The sequence below is a fragment of the Xyrauchen texanus genome, chromosome 45 (assembly GCF_025860055.1).
Source record: "Xyrauchen texanus isolate HMW12.3.18 chromosome 45, RBS_HiC_50CHRs, whole genome shotgun sequence".
Classification (NCBI taxonomy): domain Eukaryota; kingdom Metazoa; phylum Chordata; class Actinopteri; order Cypriniformes; family Catostomidae; genus Xyrauchen; species Xyrauchen texanus.
This window is the reverse complement of record NC_068320.1, coordinates 15,660,001-15,665,376: the sequence shown is the minus strand read 5'-3', so window position 1 is coordinate 15,665,376 and position 5,376 is coordinate 15,660,001.

The window sequence follows — 5,376 nt, the reverse complement described above, 5'->3', positions numbered from 1 at the left end:
AGAGCGCATGTGGCGGAAGACAAAACTTGTAGTCCATTATAACATCTACAAAGACAGCATCCATGCTTTTAATATGGAACTAGGCAATGCTAGACAGACTTTCTTCTCGAATATTATAAACAGCAACTTAAACAACACACGCACTCTTTTTGCGACTGTAGAGAGACTGACAAACCCCCCCAAGCCAGATTCCCAGTGAAATGCTCTCAGACAGCAAGTGCAGTGAGTTTGCTTCTTTCTTCTCTGAAAAAATCAATAATATCAGAAAGGTGATCAGCACATCCTTGAGTTGTGCTGCGGTCATTCAAATCAAACCACAACCTGAGAAAGTAGTTACTATGTCTGATTTCAAAGAAATTGATGGCAAAATTTTGGAAGAAACCGTACAGCACCTTAAAACATCAACCTGCGCCCTTGATGCACTTCCCACATCTTTTTTCAAAAGTGTGTTCAACTGTTTAGAAGCAGATCTCCTAGAAGTGATAAACTCCTCACTTCTCTCTGGGAGTTTTCCAAACTCCCTGAAAACTGCAGTTGTCAAGCCCCTCTTGAAAAAGAGCAATCTGGATAAGACCATATTAAGCAACTATAGGCCGATCTCAAATCTTCCTTTCATAGGCAAGATCATTGAAAAAGTTGTCTTCAATCAGCTGAACAAATTCTTGAACTCAAATGGATACTTTGACAATTTTCAATCTGGTTTCCGATCGCATCACAGCACTGAGACAGCGCTCATAAAGATAATAAACGATATTCGCTTAAATACTGATACAGGCAAATTATCAGTACTGGTACTACTCGTCCTCAGTGCTGCATTTGACACTGTTGATCACAACATACTTCTTGACAGGCTGGAAAACTGGGTGGGGCTTTCTGGGATGGTCCTAAAATGGTTCAGGTCATACTTAGAAGGGAGAGGTTATTATGTGAGTATAGGAGACCATAAGTCTGAGTGGACGTTCATGACATGCGGAGTCCCTCAAGGCTCAATTCTTGCGCCACTCCTGTTCAACCTGTATATGCTCCCAATGAGCCAAATAATGAAAAAGAACCAAATTGCTTACCACAGCTATGCAGACGACACACAGATCTACTTAGCCCTATCACCTAACGATTACAGCCCCATTGACTCCCTGTGCCAATGCATTGATGAATTAAACAGTTGGATGTGCCAAAACTTTCTTCAGTTAAACAAAGACAAAACTGAAGTCATTGTGTTTGGAAACAAAGATGAAGTTCTCAAGGTGAATGCATACCTTGACGCTAGGGGTCAAACAACTAAAAATCAAGTCAGGAATCTTGGTGTGTCTCTAGAGTCAGACCTTAGTTTCAGTAGTCATGTCAAAGCAATAACTAAATCAGCATACTATCATCTGAAAAATATTGCAAGAATTAGATGCTTTGTTTCCAGTCAAGACCTAGAGAAACTTGTGCATGCTTTCATCACCAGCAGGGTGGATTATTGTAATGGACTCCTCACTGGCCTTCCCAAAAAGACCATAAGACAGTTGCAGCTCATACAGAACGCTGCTGCCAGGATTCTGAGCAGAACCAGAAAATATGAACATATCACACCAGTCCTCAGGTCTTTACACTGGCTCCCAGTTACATTTAGGATTGATTTTAAAGTATTATTACTGGTATATAAATCACTCAATGGGCTAGGACCTCAATATATTGCAGATATGCTCACTGAATATAAACCCAACAGATCACTCAGATCATTAGGATCACATCAGCTAGAAATACCAAGGGTTCACTCTAAGCAAGGAGAGTCTGCTTTTAGCTATTATGCCAGCCGCAGCTGGAACCAGCTTCCAGAAGAGATCAGATGTGCTCCTACAGTAGTCACATTCAAATCCAGACTCAAAACACATCTGTTTAGCTGTGCATTTACTGAATGAGCACTGTGCCACTGTGTGTCCGACTGTTTGTACTGTGTTTTATTTTATTCTAAACTGTTTCAATTATTCTTATTTTTTTATTCTTATTTTAATCTCTTCTATGTAAAGCACTTTGAATTACCATTGTGTATGAAATGTGCTATATAAATAAACTTGCCTTGCCTTGCCTTGCCTAACAAGTTTATAAAATAAAAGCAATTTTAATAATGAGCAATTTTAAAAACCCAGAATCAGAAACGATGTCAACTATTTTCTTTTAATTAGTTTGGCCATTACAATATACAGTAGTTTTATTCACAATCTTTCAAATAATAATAATTGAAAAAAAAAATCCCCCCACTGTAATAATTCAAATGGTTTGGCCAAAACATCATAGTGTTTCATTCAACATTTCTTTCAGATTAATTTACAAAAAAGCTGAGTAACACAGAGTTAAAGTTTTAGCACTGTAACAGTTCAAATGAAAAATAAAATATGGAACCATTACTTTGTGCTCTGCTAATATATTAAAGAACAGTCTTTAGTTTAGAAACAATAAAAACAGTAGCAGAAAGAGGAAAACAGTCGAAAAAGAAAGAAGGCAGACCTCAACTAAAACAGCTGGATTCTTCTGTTTCGGTGGTGACTGGCAAGCTCACCAGTATTATTTATAATGGTTGCAGAGTTATTATCTATATTGATTAAAAATAATGGTACTGAAGGTCTTTCAGTGTTGGATAGACATATACTTATAAGCCAGTTTGCTGACGATACAACATTGTTTCTAAAGAATGAATATCAAATTCCATTAGCTTTACATTTAAACCTAAACAAATGTGTAATGTTAACACTGCATGAGTTTCCTTTGCAGTCATTATCTAATATACAAATTAAAAGGGAAGTTAAATATTTGGGGATTATTATTTCTAAAGATAAAGTAGATAGATAAATGTAAGTCCATATTGAATAGATGGCTGCAGAGGGATCTTACAATTTTTGGAAGGGTTCTTTTACCTTAAATGGATAGTTTGTCCAGACTCATCTATCCAGCCTTCTCCTTGCCCATATCGACACGAATGATTAAATTAATAAATAAGGTGAATTTTAAATTTATTTGGAGAAATAAGTGTCAGTACATTAGAAAGGAGGACATGATTAAAAAATATGAAGACGGTGGGGTGAATGCTATCGATTTTGACATTATGAATGGTGTTTTGAAATTGAAATGGTTAAAATCCTTCATTCAAAATAGCCACTCCTTTTGGTTTATTTCACTCCCAATGCTAACTTTAACAAACTGGGGGGAATACACTTTCTGTTATGTTGTGACTTTGAGTGCACCTCGTTACCAGTTAAACTTTCATCCTTCCATCAGCAAGTGCTGCTCTATTGGAAACTATTGTTCAAACATAACTTCACTCCTCACAACACTCCAGTTTGGAATAGTAGATATATAAAATTTGGCAGAAAATCTGTATATCTTGAGGAATGGATATCTAAAGGGATTTGGGCTATTGCCCATTTCTTGGATGATAATGGAAATTTGTTACTGTATAGAGTGTTTTGTGAGAAATTCCAAGTACAGTGCACCGTTAATATGTTTAATAGAATGATTAGAGCTATACCACTTCCGTTAAGATTAATGGTTAAAGAAGACATGTTGTACTCCAAAATCTCCCCAGTACTGAGACTGTCCGTTTATTCCGTTTGTAAAAACTACACTTCCCATGATTCCCGGCCCTCATCACTGCCAGCCCTGTGTCATTGTGCTCACCTGATCGTCGTTTGTCATCATGTCTCCTGTGTATTTAAACCCTGCTGTTTCTCCATTCCCCTGTTGGTTGTTTATGTTTGTGGATGCCTGTTTCCGTGCTCGTTCTGTTTGTCCTGCCTGTACAACCTTTCTATGTTTTTGTTTTTGTTTTATTTCCCCATTGCGGGTATTTCCTTTGTTCCTGTTTTGTCTGTTTTCACGTTTTTTCAATAAAACCTGCAAATAGATCCTCACTCCATGTCTGCCTTCATCTTATCCGTAACAGAGACAGCTCTCCTTAGAAGGTTATGATTTTTGTGATTAAAAAATGTACAAATAGTCATTAGAATTTATTTTTTACAGGCTAATCAAACCCAATTAGACTGGAATACGTGCTTAAAGATTTTGATAAGGTTGAAATATGAAAAATTATTTGTCTTTTCCTCTCCCTCCTAAAGCTAAGGAGGTGAATTTCAAAATTTTAAATGAGATTTATCCTACTAAAGAATTTTTAAGATTGAAATTTAATTTTGATGTGAATAATTGTGTATTTTGTGAAACAAATATTGAAAATCTAGAGCATGTCTTCTTTGATTGTGATCTGGTGCAACCCTTTTGGAGTGAGGTGCAGAATTGGTTAAGGTCTAGGAGGGTTGAACTCCCACCTCTCACGTGGAAGTTAATTAGGTTTGGTGTTTGTCTGGAAAACAAAGATTGTGATTTTGTTATAATTTCTTGTTATGTTTTGGAAAGTTTTTCATTCATAAATGCAGATGGTTTAAATCTAAACCCAACTTGAATCACTGGATGAATGAGGTTAAACTCTTGTGCAAATCTTTAAAATTTGTTAAAAATCAGAAAGCCCTTAAACTGATTTCTCTTTTGGATACGTTTAAATTAATTTAAAAAGTCCTTTTTTATTTATTTTTTCATTTTATTTATTTATTTTTTTTTTTTCTATTTAATTATTGGTTTGTTCATAGTGTGTTTTCTGTTCTTTGTACTAGCTATGCTCAACCTATGGCTGAACAATTGAGGTTATATTCAGAGATTTGTTGATGTACCTTGTTTGTGTTGTTGAAGGATAATAACATTTTAAAACAAAGTATGTCGAAACAATTTACGGCAATTGTAGACAGTTATTTGAGAAAATTGTTATGTATATTTTGATAAGTCACTTGTTATTTGTATCATTTTTTTTTGGCAATAAAGATGACTTTAAGCTTTAAAAAAAAAAAAAAAACTTCTTTGAATCACGAACTTCAGTAGAGTCTATAAACTGATTGGCCGTAAAATGAACCAATCACAAGACATCTTATGGGGGGGGGGGGCACCTGGGGTGGCCAATCGAATTTTGGGGGGGGCACCGCCACCCCGTAGACCCGCCCCTGGCTTTTGATTAGATCAATGAATAGTTTAACATGGATAAATACATGATGTTGTATTTAAATGTTTTTCTATTTAACTTTAAATGTTTTTATTACTGTCATTTTGTTTGCTTGATCTGTAAAGCACTTTGGGTCAACTTCTGTTGTTTTGAAATGTGCTCTATAAATAAAGGTTGACTTGACTCACTGGAACCCAGATTTTGAGGGACTAGTCGAAATCAGTTTGTGTGCTAATCTACATTATGCAACAAATGCTGTTGTTTCAGCTTAACTTGTATTAAACTTGGAATATACAAGTTGACAAGAAGAAACTCAAAGTTGAAGGAGGACAGAATATCAATTACAGCTTGTG